The sequence below is a fragment of the Bison bison genome, unplaced genomic scaffold (assembly GCF_000754665.1).
Source record: "Bison bison bison isolate TAMUID 2011002044 unplaced genomic scaffold, Bison_UMD1.0 scf7180017864181, whole genome shotgun sequence".
Lineage (NCBI taxonomy): Eukaryota > Metazoa > Chordata > Mammalia > Artiodactyla > Bovidae > Bison > Bison bison.
This window is the reverse complement of record NW_011494753.1, coordinates 6,298,504-6,326,188: the sequence shown is the minus strand read 5'-3', so window position 1 is coordinate 6,326,188 and position 27,685 is coordinate 6,298,504. Positions and strand designations below refer to the sequence as shown.

The 27,685-nt window shown below is 43.9% G+C and overlaps 1 protein-coding gene and 1 pseudogene across 1 annotated transcript in view; one reads left to right on the top strand and one right to left on the bottom strand.

Annotated features, from left to right (window-relative positions):
- Window positions 1-2,764, bottom strand: part of LOC104991045 (chromosome unknown open reading frame, human C15orf27) — a 74,328-nt gene extending 71,564 nt beyond the window's left edge. Inside the window, exon 1 of the mRNA XM_010843406.1 lies at window positions 2,677-2,764. The gene's annotated coding sequence lies outside the window, so the exon portion shown is untranslated. The remainder of the gene's footprint in view (window positions 1-2,676) is intronic.
- A 13,559-nt stretch (window positions 2,765-16,323) lies between these two features.
- Window positions 16,324-27,685, top strand: part of LOC104991044 — a 73,879-nt pseudogene continuing 62,517 nt past the window's right edge.

Genomic DNA, 27,685 nt, shown 5'->3' with positions numbered 1-27,685 from the left:
GGTCGCAAAGAGTCGGACCTGACTGAATGACTTAGCCATGCAATCCTGAAACTCAGCTCTCAAGGAACAAAGGGACAGAATTGTCACATGGTGCCACAGGAAAAGGTGCTCCTGGAGTGAAATATATGAGGATTGATGGTAAATTTGCAAAGCGGGGAAGTGCTTTCACGTTCTGTGTAACTAGGAAAAGTCAGAGCTCAAGGTAAAGGAAATTGAGGAAATCTTGGGAAATCTGAACTTTGAGCAACTGGAAATAAGAGAGATGGAGAGCTCCATAAAATCAGAAGAGCTTTGGGATTTCCCTGGTGGTCTGGTAGTTAAGACTCTGCAGTCTCAATGCAGGGGCCCCAGGTTCAATCTCTGGCCAGAGAACTAGATCCTGCATGCCACAACGAAGAGTTCATGTGCCGAGACAAAGACCCACTGCAGCCAAAGAAAAGGATAAATAAATAAAGCCATTAGAGCTTTAATACAGCGACCACTGTTTTCACACCAGGTGTTTTTGGGGGCAAAACAAAGCATGGGAGCAAGAGTCAGAGACAACAGCAAGGAGAATCTGGACAGATGTTTTGCAGCCACCCCTTCCTGGGGGTTTCACCTTACTTTATACCTTCATAAGGAGGGCCTGAACTTAAAAATGAGAACTCTCCTGTAGCATCTGTAGTATTAATTGCACAGTAAATATATCAAGTTCTCCATCCCATAGCACAGATTTAGTCAGTCTCAATCTTTTCAGTTCTTTCTACAAAGCCTCAAGCAAACCAACTCCTCCCAGTGGTAGAACTGGTCATGTGGACTGTCCATCCTCCACTGACAATGAAGTCAGGACGGAGGTGTCCACAAACAGGAGTCCAGGTGAGCAACCCTACCTTCTGGAATGGTGTTTTAACAAGCTGTATTTGCAGATGAGCCCTTTACATGCTATTCAAGATATTAACTCTCTGGAGAATATACTAGGAAGATCTTTGCTTCCATGGACCTTCCAGTACAGTTGTATTTCCTATAAATATTAGTCTATAAGCTTTAATAAGATCCACCTTCAGTTTTTTTTCTTTTTCACTTTCATAAGCAGTATCATGACTTCCATTCAGAGACACAGAATGTCTTTTTTTTTTCTTTTGTGACATAACAGCCATTGATGGGTTCCTAGATCCCATTAATTCATTAGGGCTTGCAAAAAGATCATATGATTTCATCTTTCTGTCTTCATTTCTCAGCTACTATGAAGACACACTCCCCCTCATCAACTATTAGATTAGCTTAAGGTACAGTTCATATAGAAAAGGAAGGATACATGCTTAACTTTCCCTCCTTTATTTATTAGTTTTCAAAATAATCTTCCAAAGTCGATCAGTGAGGTGTTTTGTGGTGGTTGTTTATTTTTCACAGTGTTACGGATTTAAACATTCACTCAAGAGGGGTTGAGAGGGGAGCAAGCTCCTTGGAAACGGGGACTGCAGGTTCCTGGAAGGAGATGTGGGGATGGGAAGAAATGATTGGCATCTCCAGGACAGGCAAAGATGAGGCAGGATAGAGGGTTAAAATCCTATTTGGATGGACAGTGAGTAGGCTGCTTCAGCGATTTAGAACCTTAACAAGTGACACAGTTCAAGATCCCTTAAGATGATGCTTTTTAAAAATAATATTTTCCAAATGAAATAACACCCAAAGCACAAGCCTAGCACGAAGCAGGTGTAGTCTAGCACTCTATAAATGAACATCTGCAGTGCAAACCTGCTGTCTCATAACCTGGGAAAGCAGAAGAGGAAACCTGTTTTGGATTTATTTGGTCTGGCAGCAGTGGGGAGGAAGGCTGTTTTTTAAACTTTAGGAAATTCCAGTCCATTCCACTTGTTGCTCATGAGTCTGTCTATGTAATTTACCAAAACCATATTGGCTTGTTCCAGCCAAACCTGCCAAGTTCAAGTTGGCATCCCAGGAATCTTAGAGCTGAAAAAGGCTTCTAAAAACAAGTAATCAGTTCCCTTACCTAGCAGGTGAGAAAATCCGTAATTTGGCTCACCTGTCCCCAGGGGCGACTAAGTCTACTCCTCATCTCTTACTCTAGTGACAGCCCCGTGGCACACATGATCTGCTTTCATCTGCGTTCCATTGGTTGCCAAAGCTGCTTTCACTGCAAATCACCTGGGGGCCTTTTGGGACATATAAATTCACAGGCTACACTGCAGAAATGCTGAATCAGAACTGTGCAGGTGGAGTTTGAGAATCTTCTTCAAGTTCCCCAGCTGTTTCTGACATGAGGCCACTCCACTTGACCCTCAGTATCAGTGCTTCGTAAACTTTCCATTGCACCAGAATTACCATGAAGGTTTATATAAATACAAATTGATAGCCCTACCCACAAAGTTTCTAATTTAGTATGTCTGGGGTGGGAACTTGAGAATTTGTATTTTGAAAAAACTCCAGAGAATAATGATTTGCTGATCCACAGATCACACTCTGATCTTCTGTACCAGAAAGACTGCTTGAGGTAATTTATAGAAGGGATTTTTATCCCTGTGTATTTTGCACACAAAGCTAGTATTGTGAAATAGTCAGCAAAACCTATCCTGGCCAGGTTGAAGATGACACGCTATATTAGTTAGGAATAATTTTATTTGCAAGTAACAAAATATCTGACTAACAGTGACTTAGGCAGTAAAGACTTTTAATTACCTTACATAGCAAGAGGCCTGGAGGCAGAGGCTCAAAGATATCACCAAGGACTCAAGCCCTTTGTATCTTGGCATTCCCTCATTCCTCTTGTGATGCATTATTCATATTTGTTGCTTTGTGGTAGCAGAATGGCTGCTGCAGCTCCAGCTTGCACATCCTCACACTAGCTCCTACCAAAAAGAAACAATCAAAGGCTTTCTCCTCATGAAGTTTGGTCTTTTATTTAGCTGGTATTATCTTTCCAAGGCCTCTAGTCAACATCTAATGTCTCTTGGGCATAGCTAGGTCATATGGCTGCAAAAGAACCAAGGACAATACACAGCTAGCCAAGGGAGTAAGGGATGATATGAGATCCTAGACCAGTCGTGATTCATCCTTTAGGAGCTGGGCATATTGTTACCATAAACAAACCTCAGTTCTCTTAGCAAGCAAGAAGCACGAAAGAGCTGTCTGGTGTATAACCACTTGTCTGCCAGACCAGGTCTGGACACTTCTGAGATGGCTCTGAGGCTCTGCTGAAGGAAGTTTCCTGGGTCTCCAAAGTGTTGGTAACATGTTGGCAGGAGAGATAAAAGATGTGCTCTTACCAAACCTCAGGGCTCTTTTATTTAGAAAGCATATGTGTGGGGTTCAGTTTTGACATCCTCAAGCACGCTGCAGAATCTACTCCTAGGGAGAAGCCGCTGAGCACAGGCACCTTTCACAGATATGATGTTCCACACCCCCAGAAGGAGGCTGTTTCTTGCTCTAAAAGACAAAGGTTTGTGTATAGCAACACAAGGTCAACCTTGTTGTTACCTTGACCCATTTGTACCTTGCTCTGTTAACAAGGAGTGAAAATGAAGAAAATCAATCATGTCTGCGAGCATTCTCTCACTCTGATCTCCACTCCACCGCGCAGTCCTTAGCAGTTAAACAAGCGGGCAGGGAGCCCACAGTGGCTCTCTTTTCTAGATGTGGCCCAGTCTTCTGTGGACCCCTCTTACTTTCTACCTTTTGCTCTTCTCCACTTACCAAATAATGCACCCACTCAACTACTACCAGTATCATGAAGCAGGGGACACACAAAACAAGATCACACTAAACTAGATCTGAAATTACTCTCATGTTCCGAGAAGAAAATCAAGAGGACCATCATTCTAATCCTTCCCTTGCTCCCCCCCCAAAATTTCTTTTTTCTAATGAGCACTTCCCTAAGTTGTCCCTGATGGAACAAAGGATCCAGTGGTTCCTTGCCCCTGGCTAGTCTGGGCAGAAAAAGACGTCCTATAGCAGGGATTCCTCACCCGCTGCCTGAGATCATTTTCCCTCCAGAATTCTGTGGAGCTCCTGGGGAACTCAAGTATCTATGATTTAGAGAAGTGACAACAATGAGCGAGGGCTGCAGTGGCTGACCCCTATCATCCCCCCTCCCGGTTCCAGTCAAGCAAATCTTAAGAGTAAGACTTTGCAAGTCTCTGAAGAAATCTTTGGCTGTACATTGTGTTAACTAAAAGATTTAAGAACTTGGATATGATTAACTTTGCTATTGAATTCTACATGGCACCAGACAAATGACTATTCTTTGATAAATGGGGGGGAAATCCTCTTTCTTCAATACTTTTGTAGTACTTTTTTGTATATCTGTGGTAGGATGCAAAAATGACCCCATTCTCACTCTCCCTATATTAATGCCCCTTTTGTTGTTCTTACAGACAGAATGTGTCCCTTAAAACTCATATGTTGGTGGTATTGGGAGGTAATGCCTTTGGAAAGTAATTAAGTCACGGGGAAGGAATCCTCACAAACGGGATTAGCACCCTAATAAGAAGAAACACAAGAATGATGACTTCTTAGCCATGTGAGAATACAACCCGAACACCACCTACTGCAAACCAGGAGGGGAGTCTTCACCAGACACCAGGTCTGCCAGCACCTTGACCCTGGACTTGCCAGGTTCCAGAACTGTAAGAAGGCCCCCAGCCTATGGCATTCTGCAACAGCAGCCCAGATGGACAAGGACAGTCACATAGCTTATTACCCCCTCACCTGTCGCTGGGGCTGGCCACGTGACCTGCTTTGTCAACATAGATTGGAAACTGTGATTAGTTTTATATGTCAACTGGACACACATGGGGCTATCTGGTTAAACAGTGTGTCTCGGTGTGTCTAAAAGGATATTTTTGGATGAGATTAAAATCTGAATTGGTAGACTGAGTAAAGGAGGCTGCCCTCGCCAGTGTGGGTGGGCTTCATTCAATTTGTAGATGGCCTGAAGAGAATAAAAAGCTAGTAAGAAAGAATTCTCTCTCTCTGCCTTGCTGACTGTGAGTTGGGGCATCAGTCTTCTGTTTTCAGACTCAGGCTCAAAATTATCCTATTGGCTTTACTGGGTCTGGACTTCTCAGCTTCCGTAATCCCGTGAGCCAGTTCCTTATAATAAATCTCTTTATTCACATTCACACACACACACACAGAAACACACTCATGCACACATATATATCCTGTTGCTCCTGCTTCTCTGTAGAACCCTGATGACCGCATCAGCAAACAAGAAAGCACTCCTGTGACTGGGCTTGCCTTCTCGCTCACACGTTTCCATGACAGCCAGCACGCCCATCACCCCGGCCAAGGACGGCCAATAGCCGCCTGCACCTGCCCACCCCAGACACATGAGTTCAGTCAAGTCTAGAAGAGTCACACAGCTGTGCCCAGCCTAAACTGCAGAGCCACAGACCCATGACCTACATAAAAACTTTGTTTTTTCAAAATCATTCTTTAGCCATTTATTAGTACCTGGTGTCCTCTAGAAGTATACCAAAGACTGGGGTTATCACGATAAAAGAGACACTCAGAAAACTCGTGGGCTACTGATAAGACAGATGCGCAGATAGAAATTAAAATTCAGAGAGGTGAGAAGAACAAAACATTACAAAGGAGTGTTTTGAAAGCTGTAAACTTCCTTATAAATATCACTCACATGGCAGGTACAGTCTTCTTCCTTCAGCCATCTGTTAGGAAAGGTTTGTTTCTCTAAGCCCACCAAGTTTTGGGAATGGTTGTTATGTGGTATTACTATGGTAACAGATCACTGATACATTATAGATAAATGTCCACTGTAACACATAAAATAATACAAAGACACATATGTATATATTTTAAAATGAAGCACAATTTTATTTAAATTTTCTGAAATTTATACTAAACATGTTGTTTCAAAAATGCTTCACCATGATACAAAGGTTTTATTATTTCACCTTTCTTTAATAGGTGTTTCTTTTTGTGTACAGTTCTTCAATAGAAGCCCGAGTCCTGAGTTGCCCAGTTAGGAGCCTCTGACCTGCTATTCTGATTTTCTTCTCACTATTCATGGCCAATATCTGGCTTCTAAATGAACAGCTTTTGGTCTTTTAATCACTTGCTGATAAGGTGAGCCTGCACGTCACATGTAACCACATGACCTAATTTAGAATCAATCTTGGCATCTAGTCTTGTGTTTCTAATCAAATTTACAATCCACCTTAAGGGACTGGCCAGATGTAGCAAAGACGTATATTTTCATATACATCTTTGTATATATATATATATTAAAGATAACCTCTCTCTAGCCTCCATTGTAACCCTCCATGTCTCCCCTGAGGTCCTATGTTAACACCCAGGTGTAGAAATCCTGGCCCAGAATTATGTAAGCATGTACTCACAGATATAAGCTAATTTGGGGGGGTTTGTGTTTAACAAAATAAAACCAACTCTGTAATTTACTTTTATCACTTAGCAATATAGAATGGAAATCCTTTCTTGTCAATAAAGATCTATATTTTTCTAATTTCTTAATTCATATACATATGTATACACACACATACACATGTATAATACATAACTATATAAATTGCTTATCATAAAATTCATGTCTTTAGTGGCATGTGTATTCTTTTTTGCCCACTTCCCCCTCATTTGCGCACTTCACCTGTCTCGCTGTTGCTCTCCCTTAATATACATAAGGAGATGTATGTATTCGATCCCTGGGTCGGGAAGACCCCCAGGAGGAGAGCATAACAACCCACTCCACTATTCTTGGCTAGAGAATCTCATGGACAGAGGAGCCTGGCAGCCTATATAGTCCATAGGGTGACAAAGAGCTGGACACCACTGAAGCGACTTCGCACACACGCACATCCCTACTGACAGGCAGTTTCAGAGTTTTTGGGCCCTGTGAAAAATACTACAATAAGGATCTTGCATACATTTCATTATGGTATTTTTATTTGTATGGGATAGATTCCCAGAAGTGAGATGACTGGGCTAAAGACTATATATCTTATATTTTAATAGTTAAAACAAGATTGCTTTGAAAGTTCCCTTTTAAGGGAACGTCTTAATTATTTGCAAGCCGTTGAAGGTGTCTGTGGACCAGATAAGTCCAAATACTTGCTTAATTATACCCTTGCCCCCATGGAGCACTGGAGTGAAAATAGAGGACAAGGGCGAAACCAAAAATAGCAATAAATATGCTTGCACCACAAGGAAAGACTTAGTTGACTTAGGAACTACCCTGTGACAGTATTTCTATGAGTTGTTTCAGAACAGTTAATGCCCTGAGGATTCTGTTTTCCTCCTTGTGCCATAAACCCTAACCCTCCAAACTAAACCAGCCACATAACCAGTTCCTGGGTTCCTGCCCAATCCCAGGAGTTATGAGTTGTGATCTATCCAAGGAGATCTGAATTCCCTGGGAATGAGGATGGGAGAGCACCACAGTGGAGGGGGGATTGCAGGAAATTCTGGCGTCACCTTCTAATAGTTTCCAGTCATATTTTAGGCACTAACTTATATATTGATATACTGGAGTGGGTTGCCATTCCCCTCTCCAGGGAATCTTCCTGACCCAGGGTTTAAACCTGGGTCTTCTGCACTGCCGGCAGATTCCTTACCATCTGAGCCACCAGGGAAGCCTCACACATTGGTATTTTTGTCTGTTGAGGTGCTCAGTTATGTCTGACTCTTTGTGACCCCAAGGACTGCAGCATGCCAGGCGTCCTTGTCCATCACCAACTCCGGAGCTTGCTCAAACTCATGGCCATCGAGTCGGCGATGCTATTCAACCATCTCATCCTCTGTCATCCCCTTCTCCTCCTGCCTTCAATCCTTCCCAGCATCAGGTTCTTTTCTAATGAGTCAGTTCTTTGTATATACTTACTTGTTAAAAAGAGAGCAACTTTGCTAATGATTTTTATCTGGTTGACCAGGAACTATATCTAAGTTAAGCCTGCTATGTTTCCACCCACACTCTCTGCCAGCTTAGAAGTGTAAATGACATGGACCTACTCAGGGGTACCTGCAGGGGCAGGTCCAAACACGGAAGAGACTAGGACCAACCCCAACCTGGAGGGGCTTTATCCGAACTGGCTGTTCAAGGGGACGCAGGGAGCCATCAGGAATTGAAGGGTGACCTTTGTCCCACTTCTAATAGGACAGGATGTCCTTCCAGTTCAGTGGAGAGAATCCGGTCATGACCTCACTCTGAGTGAAGTCAAGGGAGTTTGGCTCCTGGGGCAGTGATTTCCAGAAACCAAATAAAAGTCACAGATGCAAAGTGGATCCACATTATCAATAAGCAAAGACATGTAAATTCAAACCATTTTTTCTCCTAATGGACTAGGAATGATTTATAATACTTAGTACTGATGAGTGTATGAGAAAACGGCCATTCACGCACATCACTGAGATATATATGTGTGTGTAGTTGCTCAGTTGTGTCTAACTCTTTGTGACCCCACAGACTGTAGCCCACCAGGCTCCTCTGTCCCCTCTGTCCCTGGAATTCTCCAGGCAAGAATACTGGAGTGGGTTGCCATTTCCTTCTCCAGGGCATCTTCCCAACCCTGAGATTGAACGTAGGTCTCCCACATTACAGGCAGATTCTTTACGGTCTGAGCCATTGTTGATAGAGGTGAAAATTGTTGGAAATTTGCTGAAGGGTGATTTGACAATATATTTATCAAAATTATTTTAATGTGCACTCTTTGACCCCACAATTCAACTGCTAGAAGATATGTTTTAGGGGAATAACAGATGCATAGACACATATAGAAGTTTCTTGAATTTATATAATATCACCACACCTCGCACATAGTAAGTGCTCCACAAATATGTGTTGATAAGAAATCAATAAAATAATAAATTGAAAGCAATGCAAATGTCTATCAATAGGAGACTAGGTAAATAAATTAAGGAACTTCTGTATTATGGGATTGTCCTACAGCTATTGAAAAGGATGAAGTTAAACGGAAACTGGGAAGGACTTACTGCAAAGGAATATGAGGGAACTTCTGGCAATACTCTAAATCTTTATTGTGGTGATGGTTCCAAGTGTGCTTTTAAAATGGGTGCTTTTTATTGTTTGTAAACAGTTCTTTCAACAATATGGCTGATTTTTTTTTTAATGGATGAAGGTATACTATTTTCAATAACATGGAAAGTTGCCTACAATGTAACAATAAAAAAGGTTACCAAATGATAAATAGATGATGGTCCCAATTACATAATATATAGAGAAAATATGTATATGACAAGGTGTGGAATGGGACTTTTCCTGTGGTCCCAGAATTTGGCAGCTGTCCTAAAGTCAAAGATAAAGATAGTAAATGCTCACATTTTCTAAAGAGAGATGTCAGACTATCTATTTGGAATATACTAACAGAAGGCAATGGCACCCCACTCCAGTACTCTTGCCTAGAAAATCCCATGGATGGAGGACCCTGGTGGGCTGCAGTCCATGGGGTCGCCAAGAGTTGGACATGACTGAGCGACTTCACTTTCACTTTTCACTTTCATGCATTGGAGAAGGAAATGGCAACCCACTCCAGTGTTCTTGCCTGGAGAATCCCAGGGATGGGGAGCCTTGGTGGGCTGCCATCTATGGAGTCGCAGAGAGTCGGACACGACTGAAGTGACTTAGCAGCAGCAGCAGCAGCAGCAGCAATAGATGGTCAAGCTGGTCTAGTAGCTACTACTTCTGATGGCCTGTGAGAGAGAAGGCTAGAGAAACCCATGCCAGATGCCTAGGCTGACTGGGACATGGGAGATGGCCAGGCGAGGACAGAGAACATTGGTGGGAACAACCTGCCCTTAACCACCAAGCTAAGCAGGGGTATGGCATCAGTCAAGGATATTAGTGAAAATTAAACTCAATAGTTTAAGAGAGTATACATTTTTAAAGGATGCTGAATTCCAGGTGGGTTAGAGCGCCAGGTATCAAACATTTATGGTCAGGAACACGGACTAGACCCTGGTGCCGCTCCAGCACAAGCATTGCTGATGCCACCGCACCACACCGACATCCTCTCCTCCCCAGCTTCCAAGGTCCCAGCTCCCCCTGATTAAAAATCGGCAGAGACACATCACACAGCTGTATCCTGGCTGCAAGGAAGGCTGCCACCTTGCATGGGGGTGGACTCAATATAGGAACTTCCCCAACTCTAGAAAGGCCTCTGGAGGGATGTGAGATGATCACAGATATGGCAATAGTTAGGGACTACAGTCTAGTTTATGGACTCCAGTGGACACCTTGCTAGGACTCTACCCAAGAGGACCAGAGGGGTGCCAGGGACACACGTCCAAAGCGGGAACTGAAGGTAGCCCTCTGAAGTTAGGCAAGAATCCAGTGGAATGGTGCGTGCAGCTCCCCTACTGCATCCAGACGGGCTGGAGTGGCAGAACACAGAAGGTGGATTTCTAAGGAACTTGCAAAAGCATCCTTGGGTCAGGCTGGGTGAGTACAGGGAACTGGGGTGGGAAGGAGCAGAAAGGCTGGCCTATAGGTCAGGTTGTGTAGCCTGGACAGAAGTTTTCATTTACATGGAAGATTTTAACACCTGAAAATGAGCCTGTCCTAAATCCTGAAGGGCTTCCCTGGTGGCTTAGACAGTAAAGAATCCGCTGCAGTGCAGAAGACCCGGGTTTGATCCTTGGGTTGGGAAGATCCCCTGGAGAAGGGAACGGCTTCCCCCTCCAGCATTCTTGCCTGGAGAATTCCATGGACAGAAGAGCCTGGTGGGTTAGTCTATGGGGCCGCAAAGAGTCGGACGTAACTAACACTGTTTTAAATCCTGAAAGTGACTAGAAAAGCTAAGGCATCTTGCCACATTCATGTCAGGTGATGGGAAGAGAGAGAGACAGCAGAATATGTTGTTGAGAAAAGTCATCGCTTGATGGTTCCTATCAACCTCCATTCATCTAAAAGGTCCGATGGCTGCATCCAAAGTTATTAACAGGTAGGGAGGTGGGGGAAGAAGTGGTATTCTCGAGGAGAGGTTTCATTTCACTGCTTTTTGTTCCTGAGCATCTTTTGTTTAAAAAAAAAAAAAAAAGACAAGGATAATCCAGATATGATGAACTTTGAAAACACTATGTTGGATAAAAGAAGCCAGACACAAAAGGCCACATACTGTATGATTCCATTTACATGAAATTTCTCAAATAGATAAATCTCTAGAGATAGGAAGCAAATCAATGGTTCCTGGGGGCTGGGGAGAGACAGGAATGGGGAATGACTGCTTAGTGGTTGCAGGGTTTCCTTTTGGGATTATGAAATGTTCTGCAACTAAATAATATTAATCGTTGCACAATGATACAAATATACTGTCAGGGACGGTACATTTCATGTTATGTGTATGTTAACCACAATTTTAAAAACTAGGAAAGCAAAACCAAAAGCCAACCAAAACAACAACAAAAATCTAGAAATACTGCTTGACAAGAAAAGATGTTCATTACAAGGTAATTAGAAAAAGTAGGCTTTAAAGTATGTTCATATCTGGAAGAAAAAAAAAAAAGCCCATATAGTGTAATGTATGTATAAAGCAATCTGAAAGGACAGATCCACAATGTTAAAAGAAGTTATCTCTGGGTGGTGGGACTACAAGGAACTGTTTACTTTATATGTTTCTATACTGTCTCATTTTCATTAATAATGAACTAAATCTACTTTTACACTAAAAAATGTACCTAAGGTTAAAAATTGGTAAGCATGCATGAGAGATACAGGAAAAGGGCTGTGGGAATCCCGAGGCAGACTAGACAGCTTTCAACTGCCTGGGTTCCCGAATCTTCCTCAGAGCAGTCTCCTGACAAGGACCCTTACCTCCAGGCTTCTCTTCTCTGACACATCTTACATGCAGCCACCACATAACTCTTCTGCTGAAGCTGGGGTTTGCTCAGTCACCACTACTTACCAATGTGGTGTTTTTCAGTTGCTCAGTCATGTCCGACACCTTGTGACCCTATGGACTGCAGCATGCCAGGCTTCCCTCGCCTTCACTATTTACCGAAGTTTGCTCAAATTCATGTCCATTGAGTTGGTGGTGTTACCATCTCATTCTTTGCTACTGTTTTCTCCTTTAATCTTCAGTCTTTCCCCGCATCAGGGTCTTTCCCAATGAATTGGCTCTTCGCATCAGATGGCCAAAGTATTGGAACTTCAGCATCAGTTCTTCCAGTGAATATTCAGAGTTTATTTCCTTTAGGATTGACTGGTTTGATCTCCTTGAAGTCCAAGGGACTCTCAAGAGTCTTCTCCAGTGAAATTTGAAAGGATCAATTCTTTGGTGCTCAGCCTTCTTTATGGTCCAACTCTCACATCCGTATATGATGACTGGAAAAACCACAGCTTTGACTGGCTTTGACTAAACAGACCTTTGTCGACAAAGTGATGTCTTGGCTTTTCAATATGCTGTCTAGGTTTGTCATAGCTTTTCTTCCAAGGAGCAGGCATATTTTAATTTCATGGTTTACTGCTTACTGAACATGGTCTCAATTCCTTGGCCTGTGATTCAGAACCCTCCACCACCTGACCTCAATGTTTTAAGCCATTCCTCATCCTCTTTCTGTGCTGTGTTCCAGCCACCTTGTCCAGACACCACTGTTCCCAGTGCTCAGACACAGGCACACAATTATCCACCCTCTGCCTCTGCTTATGGAACTCTCCCGGCAGGACCACGGACAGGTCTGTGGGGGATCAGTATTTAGTTCAGTATTAATGAAAATGAGACAGTATAGAAATATATAAAGTAACCAGTTCCTTGTAGTCCCAACCACCCAGGTCCACAGGTCCCAACCACAATCCCTCTCTCATCCAACCTTCTATAACCCAGTGTCACTGCTTGCCCCTGAACGCAGTGTCAGGGAGCCGTCTCTTTTCTGTCTTCTGTACACTTTAACTGTACATCACTCAGGGCATGTACCACTTTTGCACTTTGTCTTATAGAGGTTTAGGCTCCTGTACCATCTATTATAGACTATAAGCTCCTTAAGGCCAGGGTTCATATTAGCAAACTGAAAGGAAAAAACCTCAAAGCACTTGAAAAAATATTTCATGTTGCTAATTATTAGAGAAATGCAAATCAAAACCGCAACGAGGCATTACTTCACACCGGGCGGAATGGCCATCATTGAAATGGGGGAGGGTGTAGAGAAAAGGGAACCCTCCTACACTGTTCCTGGGAATGTAAATTGGTGCTGCCACTATGCAGAATAGTATGGAGGTTCCTCAGAAAACTAACAATGTAACTACCATATAATCCAGCAATCCCACTCCTGGGCATGTATCTAGAGGAAACCATAATCTGAAAAGATATATGCATCCCAATGTTCTCTGCAGCTCTATTTGCAATAGCCAAGACATGGAAAAACCTAAGTGTCCATTGACAGAGGAATGGATAAAGAAGATGTGGTACATGTATACAGTGGAATATTACTCAGTCAAGAAAAGAATGAACTAATGCCATCTATAGTACCATGGATGGACCTAGAGATTATCATACTAAGTGAAGTAAGTCAGAGAAAGACAAGTATCATACAGTATCACTTATATGTGGAATCTAAAAAGATGATACAGATGAACTTATTCATAAAACAGAAACAGACTCACAGATTTCAAAAACAAAATTACAGTTACTAAAGGGGAAAGGTGGGGGAAGAAGGATAAATTAGAAGTTGGGAATAATACATCACATTATTTTATATATAAAATAATATCACATTATATTATATATAAAATAATCAACAAGGAGCTACTAGATAGTACAGGGAACTCTACTATAGGTTAGAGTTATTATTCTGTAATAACCTATATGGAAAAAAAGAATCTGAAAAAGAACAGATAAAAGTATATGTAGAACTGAACCAGTCTGCTATACACCTGAAACTAACACAACAGTTGTAAGCCTATACCCCAATATAGGATAAAAATTATATTAAATCCTTAAAAAAATTAAAGAAAAATCTCTTGGGCACATTTCTATATGCCAGATTTAGTTCAGCAGCTTTTCTAAAGGCAGAAAAATGAGGCAGGGCCCTTAGATGGCCCCATGAGTACGCTTTCTGCATTCAAAAAGTATTCCTCAGTTAACCCATCAAACTCGAGGACAGTTTTCAGCAAGTCAGTGCTGGAGGCAGCCTTGGAGGGGCCATCAGCAGTGAATGTGCAAGGTCATTTTTGTGCCTAAGGAGAAACACGACTGAGCAGTTACCCAGCAAATGATCTCCTCTTGGAACTCAGTAGGATGTTAAAAAAATTAATAGACTATTTTTTTAGAGCAGTTTTAAAATTTAAAGAAAAATTTAAAGTATAGAGCATTTCCATGTGACCACCACCCCTCCCCCCACACCCCACGTAGCTTTCAGTGGTACATCTGTTGCAATTGATGAAATCAGAAATCTGCATCTTAACAAGATTCCCAGGAGACTTGTAGGACACTATAGTTAGAAAAGCACTAGGGTGCATGATATGTAAATTCCCTTTCAGTTCTAAGCTTCTAATACAATCTGTGACCTTTACTATGACCCGATCGGGAGGGAGGCTGCTAGGAGTTCCCTGGGAAGACGCTGACTGGCTGGGCCTGCAGTAAGCCCGAGGGCGCCTTCCCAATCAGGCTCCAGGGCAGGCATCCAGGCACAGCAGGCAGCTGCTGGCGTGACCCTCTTGGAGAGTCGTGCTGCCCTCCAGCCAAGGAAACCTCTCGAGTTGTCACGACGAGTGTGACCCGAGATGAAAGCTGGGGGTGGTGCCCACATGCAGTGAGCTTTGCTGGTGTATGCGGCTTCACATGGAGACCTGGAGTCCGGGTCCCTGAGCAGGCTCAGCTGCTGGAGGGTGGAATTAAGAGGAGATGGGAATTGCAAGGAAGATTTCTGGCGAGTTCTGAGGCTATGGACATGGGGAAGAAAATGCCTGCTGAAAATATGTCCCTGTAAATACAAAGAGAACTTCAGATGTCAGACTCCCATGGTTCGGGGGGCTGATCACCTGCGTGACAGAACGACATGGAATAAGAGCAGTGCAGCGATAATCAGCAATGTGGGTTCTAGCCCCCGGCATCCCTCTTTCCATCAAGTCAGACAAGTCTCCTCTCATTTCTCAATTTCTCATCTGTAAAGTGAGACCAGATTTGCTCACTGAAATAATTGAGCTCCTAGAACAAGCCAGACACTGGGGCTAGGTGCTGAGAACACAAGTGATATTCATGGAGATAACGGTTTGGATAATTTTCTAATGAACCTTCCAACTTAAATATTCTATTTTAAGGACAGGCTTTGGACCCAGACCTGGGTTCAAATGTGAGCTTTGTAACTTAGCATCTGAGTAAAAGCAAGGTCTTAAATCTCAGTTTTCTCTACAATATTTATATGTCAAATGTTTTTCAATGAAGATAGTTTAAGGACTTCTCTGGTGGTCCAGTGGTGAAGAGTCTGCCTTGCAATGCAGGGGACATGGGTATAATCCCCAGTCAGATGTCATGAGACCCACATCCTGCCCAGTCAGCTCAGTTAAGTTCTGTACAAACAAAATACACACTGAAGACCTATGAATAATATGAATAAAATCATTTTTATATTGATTACATGTTAGAATGATAATATTCTAGATATACTTTAATGTTATTAAAAATACATTAAAATTAATCTCACCTGTTTCTTTTAGGGCTTTCCAAGTGGCTCAGTGGTAAAGCATCCGCCTGCCAATGCAGGAGACACAGGAGAAGCAGGTTCAATCCCTGGATAGGGAAGATCCTCTGGAGTAGGAAATGGTAACCCACTCCAGTATTCTTGCCTGGAAAATTCCATGGACAGGGGAGGCTTGTGGCTACAGTCCATGGGGTCACAAATAGTTGGATATGATTGAGCACACACGCATACACACCAGTTTCTAACTTTTTAATGTGTTACTAGAAAATGTTTAAACTGTGTGTGTGGTTTCTACTTCTCTTGGACAGTGTGAGCTCAAAGAAACAAAAGCACACTCTGCTGTCCTGGGTCTTTGTTGGTTGCCAATATGATGGGGAGAGGATATTTACAAGTGAATCCACCCCCAAGAGAAGTCCAGTGTGGTGCAAAACCTCGGGACGAAAAAATAGAAAAGAAGGGGGAATCAGGTGGGTTGGGGTGGCTCCGGCAAGCTTTAAGGAGGAGCTCAGGTATGAGTATGGTGAGGCTACCCTGAGGGCACTCCCAAAGGGATGCTTGGACTGAGTAAGCTTCTTCAGGGAAGGGCCTATGATTCTCCCACTATGCCTTGCATATGACAGAGAACTGATGACTATTCATTCTCTGCAGGGGCTGAGGGATGCTGGGCTGAAGGGGAGCACAGAACTGTGCAGAGGGAGGGTGAATATGGAGGCCCTGTTTGTGAAGAGGCTGGGGCCTCTGAACTGGGAGTCTGTGCACCCGGGAACAAGTAGGAACAAGGTTGGCTAGCCAGGGTGGCAGTTTAGCACTGATGCAGTGGGTGGCAAGGCCATGTCTGATCTTTCCTGGGTATCGAGGGCTCATGCTGCCATGTACAGTCCTTCCCTAGGCACGGGGTGACTGTGTAATGACAGACCATTGACAAAGAGACTAAAATTTGCATGTCTGAGGGAACACGGTTCTGTAATCTAAGTAGGACAGGCCTAAATGTTTATTCATGCACATCCACTCTTCTATCATCCATTCAAACATTTCCTGAGCCCCTAACTGGTACCCAGGTACGGGGGCCACCGAGACAATTGAGATATCATCTCTGCCATTCCCTTGAGCAGGGGTTGGCTAACTATGGCCCAGAGGCCAGATCCAGCCCACCCCTGTTTCAGCAAATAGCATTTTACTAGAACATGGTCACACCCCATCTTTTATGTATTGTCTGACTGCTTTTGTGCTACAATCTGTACAGACTGAATAGTGTGGCAGAGACCAAACAGTCTACAAAACCTAATATATTCACTCTCTGCCCTTCTGCAAAGTGTCTGCTGACTCCTGCCTTAGAGCAATAGCCATGTAAGCAAATACTGATCATGTGACTCAATCAGAGTTCTGGGGGGAAGGATGGGCACCGGTGAGAAGAAAGGGAGGGAAGGAGGTTTCAGAGGAGCTGATGCTTAAGCTGTGCCTTGCAGAATCATGGGTCTGCTGGGCAGATGAGGGACTAGAGAAATGGGAAGGACCCTCCAAAGAGAAAAAGCAGCATATGTGAACACACAGAGGCAAGACAGGGCAAATTCCGGAAGCTGGCTCTAGCAGGACCACAAACTTTAGGCAAGCCTTCGGTGCAGCCTGGCAATCCCATATCCGTCCCCTAATCCCACCACTCTCCTGCTTTCCTGGATGACTACTGATGCCCTCCTCTCTCTCCTCACCCCTCCAATGCCTGTGTTCACACTCAGTCAATGAACTCCTCCTAACTGCCCTGGGGGAACAGAGACATTTCCAAGAGAACCTCCCCATGCTCCCCATCCCCCAGCCACGCTCTCATCTGCAGCCTTGCCACTGACTCTGCCCTCCCTCCATCTTCCAGGCAAGACATCCATCCTGTCCATATCCTAGCCATGGGAGCCATGTGGGGATCAGATCCTCTCAGCTCTTCCTTACTCAAGGCATGGTTTTCTCAATTCCCCCTGTGGGGAAGCTTTACTTTCTTTAACATCATAAGCCTCTGGCTATTTCTCTGCTCCTTCACAGCACCTTCATCTGAAAAGGTGTGAAGGTGTGTACATGTGCTGTTTCCAATTCCTCTCTCCTCATTCTCTCTGGAATCTACCACCTCACTCAAGCTTTGGTCTCCACCTCTGCAAAACTGCCCTCCCTGAAGTTACTGATGACCTACTTGTTGATAAATCTGCTGGTCAATTTTTTTTAAGGTTATTTTTAAAAATTATTTATTTATTTTGGCTGTGCTAGGTCTTCGTTGCTGCATGTGGGCTTTCTCCAGTTGTGGTGAGCAAGGGCTACTCTCTAGACAGCACGGGCTTCTCATTACAGTGGCTTCTCTTGTTGCGGAGTATGAGCTCCAGAGTGCATGGGCTTCAGTAGCCGTGGCGTGCATGTTCTAGTTGCTCCATGGCATGTGTGATCCTCCCGGACCAGGGATGGAACCCCTCCCTGCGCTGGCAGGCAGATTCTTAACCACTGGACCACCGACAATTCTTGGTTTTCAGTCTCCCTGTCCTAATAAAAGCATCTGACCTCCTCTCCAATATACTTTCTTTACTGGCATCCAGAAATCCACCCTCTCCTGGATTTTCCTACTCCTATACAGGCCACTCTAGTATTATTGCCTAGGAAATCCCATGGACAAAGTCTGAGCCTGGTGAGCTACAGTCCATGAGGTCACAAAGAGTCAGACACAACTTTGCAACTGAGCATACAGGCCACTCCTGTTTATCTTCCAAACTGATAAAAGCTCACTTTTCTCCATCCACTCTCCCGGCATCTCATCCAGACATTATAAGCACTGTCTAATGAGCTTGCTGTGATGGTGGAGATGTTCTCTATCTGTGCTGTCCAGTATGGTAGTCTCTGCTCACATTTGGCTGTTGTGCACTTGAAATGTGGTTAGTGTGACAGAAGGGGCTAAATTTTAAATGCTATTTAATGTTCAGTCAGTTCAGTTCAGTTGCTCAGTCGTGTCCGACTCTTTGCGACCCTGTGAACTGGAGCACGTCAGGCCTCCCTGTCCATCACCAACTCCCAGAGTTCACTCAGACTCACGTCCATCGAGTCGGCGATGCCATCCAGCCATTTCATCCTCTATCATCTCCTTCTCCTCCCGCCCCCAATCCCTCCCAGCATCAGAGTCTTTTCCAATGAGTCAACTCTTCGCATGAGGTGGCCAAAGTATTGGAGTTTCAGCTTTAGCATCAGTCCTTCCAAAGAACATCCAGGACTGATCTCCTTTAGAATGGACTGGTTGAATCTCCTTGCAATCCAAGGGACTCTCAAGAGTCTTCTCCAACACCACAGTTCAAAAGCATCAATTCTTTGGTGCTCAGCTTTCTTCACAGTCCAACTTTCATATCCATACATGACCACTGGAAAAACCATAGCCTTGATTAGACGGACGTTTGTTGGCAAAGTAATGTCTCTGCTTTTGAATATGCTATCTAGGTTGGTCATAACTTTCCTTCCAAGGAGTAAGCGTCTTTTAATTTCATGGCTGCAAACACCATCTGCTGTGATTTTGGAGCCCAGAAAAATAAAGTCTGACACTGTTTCCACTGTTTCCCCATCTATTTCCCATGAAGTGATGGGACCAGATGCCATGATCTTCATTTTCTGAATGTTGAGCTTTAAGCCAACTCTTTCACTCTCCTCTTTCACCTTCATCAAGAGGCTTTTTAGTTCCTCTTCACTTTCTGCCATAAGGGTGGTGTCATCTACATATCTGAGGTGAGGTTATTTAATTCATGTTAAATATAAAAAGCTTTTTGTGGTTAGTGGCTACCATATTGGACAGTGCAAGTCTATTTGCTGATGACTTCCAAATATATCTTTACCCTCAACTGTTCCCATTAATTCCAGACTCATGGATCCAACTGTCAACCAGAAAACCTGACTTAGATGTCTCATCTACCCCATTACAGCCCTTCCCATCTCTGTGAACAACAAACTCATCCTTCCAGTTGCTCAGGCCAAAGAGTCTTGGAACCATCCTGATTCCTTCCTTTCATGCCCCATATCCAATCTGTCAGCAAATCTGTCAGTTCTACCTTCAAAATACATTTCAAATTTTAACACTCCTCACCACCTCTCCACTCCAGTCCAAGCCCCTGTCATCTCTCAGCTGGATTACTGCAATTGACAGCTCACCTGTTCCCCTGCTTCCACCTTCACCTGTCCTTCACACAGCAGAAACCCTTTTAAAACCCAAGTCAGACACATCACCCCGCGGCTCACCACCTCCAGTGGCTTCCTGTCCTGGCCACTGAGTGATGGCCCTCAAGGTGCTATCCTCTGTCTCCTGCCTTCTCTGCAACTTCCACCTGTCTCCCGTGACTCCGCCTCTCCAGCCCTGCTGACTGTGTTCTAGACATGCCAAGCACACTCTGTTCTGGGCCTTTTCTCTGCCTGGGATGTTTCTTCTCTACCTGGAATGTCCCAGGGCTTGCACCTTCACTTCCCTCAGGTCTTTGCTCAAATATCACCTTATTAGCAACGTCTTCCCAGACCACCTTAATTCAAATAGCATGCTCTACTCACATTTCTTATCTCCTCTACCTGCTTTATTCTTTTCACAGCATGTCTTACCACCTGTATAATATACTATATGACTAGTATTTGTTTACTAAGTACCTCCCCCATTAGAACATAAACTCTTTGAGAGCAGGGGTTTTGTGTCTCTCTCATTTACCACTGTATCCTCAGCATCCAGAACAACAGGTGCTCAAGAAATATTTACTGAGTCAATAAAGGATAAGTGGTGACAAGCATAGGAAGGCGGAGAGGCTTGGGAGGTAGATGACTTGTAAAGAGACTGGGGGATACGACCCTTGGGGACTGGACATGGATGCAGTCGCCACCACAGGTCACCCAATCGCCCTGCCCCTCCACCCAGGTGGCTTCTTCATGCCCCACTCAGCAGTGCTCCCAGGATCGCTGAGCTCCTGCCAACCCCCATCTTCGTGGAGGAGGAGGAAGGCACACCCCTGCTTCCAGCCGAGGAACCTGGGTCTTTGTTTACCACGCAAGTAGTGCCTCCTCCAAAGGGAGGCATCTCTGAAGAAGAGTGCGTGCTCCCGACCCCACTCCTACCTCAGTTGGAGCGGGGAGCTGGCCAGGGCTGGCAGGCTACCTGTCTCAGGCTGCCTTCCCGCAGCTCTGGCTGGCTGCAGAGAGCATGGAGTCCGTGGGTGACAAAGGGGTGAGGGGAGGGATAGGTCCTCTCTGTGGATCCAAGGCTGGAATCCCAGCCTTCTCTGGATTCTGACAAGACATTTTGCAATTGTGGTGTCGGGGCATTTTCATATGGTTAGAGCCCTTGGACATCACCCAGGGACTAGTCCAATCACTTCACCTCGTAGGTAAAGACACCAAGGCCCAGAAAGAGGCGGTGACCTACCCAAAGTCACTCAATGACTTAGTGCCTGAGCCAGGCCTGGAATCTGGGTCTGCCTCCTGTTTCTCTTCACCACATGATGCCACCTGGATAACAGTGTCCTTTGGATCCATTTCCCTTGGCCCCTCTTTCAGACCAGGCCTGGTGGCTTCAACAAAATGCTGATTCCTGAATCTAGCTGGGGCTGTGCCATCACAGCCTGGGGTGTCTTCCTTCACATCTTAACCTCTGAGCCTGTGCACTAGGGAGTGACCCTGATCCCCACACACTCTGACAGAAATTAGAGGACTACTGTAGTTGCCACGGCAACTCAGAAGTGCTTTTGTGTCAGGTACTTCAGCTGCTTGGCATCCCTCAGCGAGATGCTTTGCTAGGTCTCGGCTCTGTCACCGACCAGCTATGTTATCCCGGGAAAGTCACTAATTTATCCATCTATCTACCCATCCATCATTCACTGCCATCCAAAAAGAATTTATGCCAACTTAAAATATCACCTACAAAGCAAGACCATAAAAAAATAAAATAAAAGCTCCAAACCATGTTTAGGTAGAAATATAAAGAGGCTATAGGGGTTAAAAAAAAAAAAAAAAAGCTAAGTATTAAACATGTATTGCTTTGGTAATTAGGAACAAAGCTTAAGAACCTAAGCTGATATACAGCTATTCCAATTTCATTGTGGGCTTTCAAGTCTTTCTGCTCCCTGGCCTTAGTTTCCTCATTTGTAAAATGAGGGGTTGGACGTAACGATCTAAGATTCATATCAGCGCTGTCATTTTGTGGCTCTGTTTTTATAGAAGGATGGGGCAAAGTGGCCACTCCACACCCTCCTTCTCTCCCCATCTCCCTCTTCCCAGTGGCAGCACGGTGACTGACACGTTGCTGAGTCACTTCAGTCGTGTGCGACTCTGTGCGACCCCATAGACGGCAGCCCACTAGGCTCCCCCGTCCCTGGGATTCTCCAGGCAAGAACACTGGAGTGGGTTGCCATTTCCTTCTCCAATGCATGAAAGTGAAAAGTGAAAGGGAAGTCGCTCAGTCGTGTCCGACTCTTCGCGACCCCATGGACTGCAGCCTACCAGGCTCCTCCGTCCATGGAATTTTCCAGGCAAGAGTACTGGAGTGGGGTGCCATCGCCTTCTCCGGACTGACACGTAGACACACTCAAGCTATGTGATCTGAGTTCCCCAAATTGTGGGCAATGGACACAATGTGCTGTTAACAGAAGCCACTCATCCAGTTCATTCAATATTTACAGAGCACATAACATAAGCAGGGCACAATGCCAAGGCCACGGAGGTAAGTCAGGTAAATCTGACAAAGATGCTGTCCCCAAGGCATTTTCAAAGGCAACGTAAAGTCAGAAGTAGTGGGTTCTAAAGAGGGCAGAAACAGAGACATGGCCTTGCAGGAGCTCAGATGATTCGAGAGCCCATTTTTTACTGAAGAAATTAGGGAAGCTTTGGGAGGAAATTTTTAAACATGGCCTTGGAAGAAGGGTAGGATTTTTAAATGATAAAACTAATCCATGCACATAATAATAAAGATTCAAATGGTTCGTTAAGTATATAAAATGACAGTAAGTTCTTCTCTCAGCCTCCCACCCCTGAGTCCTAGCCTGCTGAGGCAACCACCTCACGTGACTTGTAAAATATATATTTTAAGCTTCCTGTCTGCTGCATCAACGTGGGTCAGTTTCTCCTCCCCCTCCCCCTTCCAGGAAGTGTGGTGAGGTTGCTGGCACCTGGGCACTTCTCTGCCTCACCTGAGGAAACAGGACAGTGGAGTGGAGTATACGTAGATGTAGGCTCTGGAGCCAAGACAGCTGAGGTGCTACTCTCACGGCTTCCATTTGCTAGCTGTGTGACCCTGGGCAGGTTACTTCACCTCTCTGTGCTTCAGTTTCCTTAGCTGGAAAATGGATATAAAAATAGCACCTAACTCATAGCTTTGTCATGAATTCAATAACCTTTAACAGGCTTAGGACAGTGACTGGGGACATAGTGGAGACTCAACGAATGGTAGCTATCTTATTACTAATACTCTTCTCCACATTCCAAATTTTGATTACCTGTTCAAGTTCTTCTTTACATGTCAAGGTTTAAATCATTCAGATTCTGCTTTGGAGCTACACGAATTTTTGCATGCTTTGTAAACTTCACATAAATTGAATCTAAAACTTGAAGAACAATAAGCAATATTTATATTTATGATTACATACACTGCAGAATCAGGTAGGGTGAATAAATCATGACAGAAAGGGCTATAACACTATTTCCAGCCAAGTTACTGGATGGAAAAAATTCAAATATATAGGTTTATTGTTCTTTTCTTATCTGCCATCAAACTGCTCAAAATCATATTTCAGTTTGCTTCATGTTTGGCCCAGACTTCTTCCACAGGCTTTTCTCTACATTTCTGAGGCTTCTCATTGCCCTTCTTCTTAAAGAAAGTAGAACTATATGTTTTCTTCATCTTATGTTAAGACTGTCAGGATCCCTAATTTCCCTGTTAAATGATCAATTTTGGACACATTCCTCTATGGTTCTGCTCCACATGGCTCTATTTTCCCCCGCTCAGATCCCATGTTTCCTCTTTGTTGAATTTCTTTCATTTTTTTCTGGAGTACACCCTTAAGTAATTTTCCTGAGTAAATTATGTGGACAGGAAATGTTCCAAGTATTTGTATGCCTGAATGTGACATTATTTTACACTATGCTTTTTCTAATTTTTCTCCTAAATTCTCTTCAACCCTATGGTTTCCATCCCTGCCTTCCAATAAAAATGCTCTTGATGTGTTAGTCAGGGATCTCCTAATTACCAAACACAATGGACACTTTTAGCCCTAAACCTTTCTGTGACATTTGACATTGTTGACCCTCTGATTCTTAAAACTCTTTATTCTCTTAGTTTTGAGGATTTTGTCCTTTTATTCTTTCTCTGTTTACTTCCTTTGAGGTTTTCCCTTCTCAACTTTACAATACTGATATTCATTTCTAAAAAAATATTTATTATTTATTTGACTGTGCCAGGTCTTATTTGCAGCACATGGTATTTTTGTTGCAGCATATGGGATCTAGTTCCCTGACCAGGGCTCAAACCCGCATTGGGAGCATGGAGTCTTAGCCACTGGACTACCAGAGAAGTCCCAATGCTGATATTCTTTGATGTTCCATCTCTGCCAAACTCATGATTTCTTCTATATGGGCTTTCAAAAAAGGCTCATCTAACCCTAGGACTTCAGCCACAGTCTCTGTGTTGAAACAGAGTTCTAACTAAATACTGTATAATAATTTCAAAATTAATATGTTTAAATCTTTTTCTTTTTTTTTTTTTTTGGCCACACCACACTGCTTGTGGGATCTTAGTTCCCTGACCAGGAACAGAACCAGCGTCCTTGGCAATGAAAGCATAGAGTCCTAACTGGTGGACCCCTACGGAGTTCCCAAGTATGTTTAAATTTTAATCAGTAATGTACTTCCATTCAAAGGCTGTTTCCATTCTTGTAGTTTTAGTTTGGGGTCATGGAGTCACTACTGACCCAAATCTCCCCATTTAAGCACTATGCAGTCATCCTCGACCTCTCCCTTTGCATCTCCCAACCAGTTGCCTCAACAATTCAAGTCTATACCAGAAATATCTCTGGAATTTCATCATCTTCCCTATTAGTCTCAGTGCTGCTGCTGCTGCTTCGTCGCTTCAGTTGTGTCTGACTCTGTGTGACCCTAAGGACTGCAGCCTGCCAGGCTCTTATGTCCATGGGATTCTCTAGGCAAGAGTACTAGAGTGGGTGGCCATGCCCTCCTCCAGGGGATCTTCCCAACCCAGGGATCAAACCTGGGTCTCCTGAATTGCAGGTAGAATCCTTACCGCTGAGCCACTAGGGAAGCCCCATTCTCATTGCTACCTTAATTCAAATCCTCATCATTTCTCACCTGGATTATGGAAACAGCCTCATTGGCCCCTCTGCCCCCAGCCTTCTCCCAGTCTCTCTAGCCTTCATTCAGCTAGTTATGTTCCAAAATTTTTTGTGTGATAAAGCATGTGTGTGTGCTAAGTTGGTTCAGTCATGTCCAACTCTTTGTGACCCTATGGACTGTAGCCCATCAGGCTCTTCTATGGGATATTCCAGACAAGAATATTGGAGTGGGTTGCCATGCCCTCCTCCAGGGGATCTTTCCAACCCAGAGATATCGAACACATGTCTCCTGAGTCTGCTGCATTGCAGGCAGATTCTTTACGCACTGGACCACCTGGGAAGCCTGTGTGTGATCATCTTTCCTCTATTTAAGACCCAACTGGCTCCCTACTGCTTATATATATATATACATATTCTCTATATATATAGAATGATGCTCAAGCTCCTAAGAATTACACATGACACTTTGCAATTTACCTCTCTACATTTATATTTTGAATCCTTCTTTCACCCTTCAGCCCCCCCCCTTTTCTTTTTTTTTTTTTTTAGCTTTCACTTATTCTTTTTTGTTGTTGTTGTTGTTCCTAATTTTATTTTACTTTTAAACTTTACATAATTGTATTAGTTTTGCCAAATATCAAAATGAATCTGCCACAGGTATACATGTGTTCCCCATCCTGAACCCTCCTCCCTCCTCATACCATCCCTCGGGGTCGTCCCAGTTCACTAGCCCCAAGCATCCAGTATCGTGCATCGAACCTGGACTGGCAACTCGTTTCTTACAGCCCCACCTTTTCTATATACACTTCGGCCACAGAAGCTTCCATGGATCCCATCCCTCCCTAGATTCCATGCATTCTTATTTACTGTTTCAGGCTCAGTTGTTCCTTCCACAATCCCAGAGAACCCTTCTAATAACTGTCTAGCACACAATACTGTTGAGATCTATTTTCTTCTTCCTCTGTGGCTATGCTGTCCACTTCTGGGAAGCTGGGCGTATGTTATATTTACTGGTCTCATCAGCACCTACCACAGGCCTAACCACATGATGATTCGATTTGATGCCAAGGGAAGAAAAGACAGCAAAACCTCAGGGAATGAGTATGTTCAAGAGCAGGAAGAGGAGCCATGATGAGGGTTTTGTGAGGGTAATAAGAACCCTGCAGAGTCACAAAGGCCTAGGGGAGAGAATTTTAAGGAGGAGGGCGTGGTTGGTGATGTCGAATGAGCAGGAGGTTGAAGAGGCTGGAGATGATGATGCCACTAGATCTGGAGACTTGGAGGTCTCTGGCCACCTTCAGGAAAAACATTCCAGTAGCAGGAGAAAGGAGTTGATGAGATCTGAAAGGTTTGGGAGGGAGGAAGGGGTGTGGAAGCAGTTATTTTCTGACCTGACTGCCACAGCACTTGACATTGACCCTCTCTATTTACTGAATCACTTTCCCCTTCTTTGGCTCCTACGAAGCACATTTTACATCTCCTCAGATTCCTTCGTGGGCTCCTTGTTCTCTATTGACCTTTAAATGTCAAGGTTTCCAAGGTTCTGTTTTTAGCCCTTGTCTCTGCTTAATGCTTAAACTCTCCCATTCATGATGATTTCAATGATGCCTACCTCTTGGTGACCCCACACTCTTATCTCCAGCCCTGTACTCTCCCCAGGCTTCAGACCCGTTTTTAGCTACACCTGTTGCACATGGAGATTCTTCAGGGTTACAACAAGCTCACCTTTCTGGAACCCAACTCACCAGCCACCACCAAAAATCCCCCCTCAAAACCTGCTTCCAAATTTTCAGCAACTGTATCAACCTATTACAATCCAAAGACTTCTTAACTCTTTCCTCCTCATTTTTTATTTTTTTTTCTCCTCATTTTTTAAATTCTGTCAATCCTACTATCTCCTTTTTATACACTGAAAACAAACTAGGAAGAGAAATTAAGAAAACAATCCCATTTACAGATCACTTCAAAAAAAAAATGCCTGCTAATAAATCTAACTAAGGAGGTAAAAGACCTGTACTCAGAAATATGATGATGTGATGAAAGAAACTGAAGATAATGCAAACAAATGGGAAGATACACTGTACTCATGGATTGGAAGAATACTGTTCAAATGAACATACAACCTAAGGCAAATTACAGATTCAATACAATCCCTATCAAAATGCCAATGGCATTTTTCACATAACTGGAACAAATAATTCTAAAATCTGTAGAGAAACACAAAAGTCCCTGAGTAGCCTAAGCAGTCCTAAGGAAGAAGACAAAGCTGGAGGTATCTTGCTCCCTGATTTCAAACTACAAGTCTGCAGTAACCAAAATAGTATGGTACTGCTACTTCCCTGGTGGTCCAGCGGTTACGACTCTGCATTCCCAATGCAGAGGGACTGGGTTCGGTCCCTGGTCAGGGAACTAGATCCCACATGCTGGAGCTAAGAACCTGTGTGATGCAACTGAAGATCCTGCATGTGACAATGAAGATCTTGTGTTCTGTAACTAAAACCCAGTGCAGCCAAATTAAAAAAAAAAAAAAAAATAGCATGGTACTGGCACAAAAACAGGCACATGGATCTAGGAAAGGGGATAGAGAATCCAGGGGGAAAACCCACACTGATATGGTCAATACATCTATGACAAAGGAGGCAAGAATATTCAATGGGGAAAAGACAGCCTCTTCAATAAAGGAAATAAAGGAAAACTACACAGAGGACGAGATGGCTGGATGGCATCACCGACTTGATGGACGTGCGTTT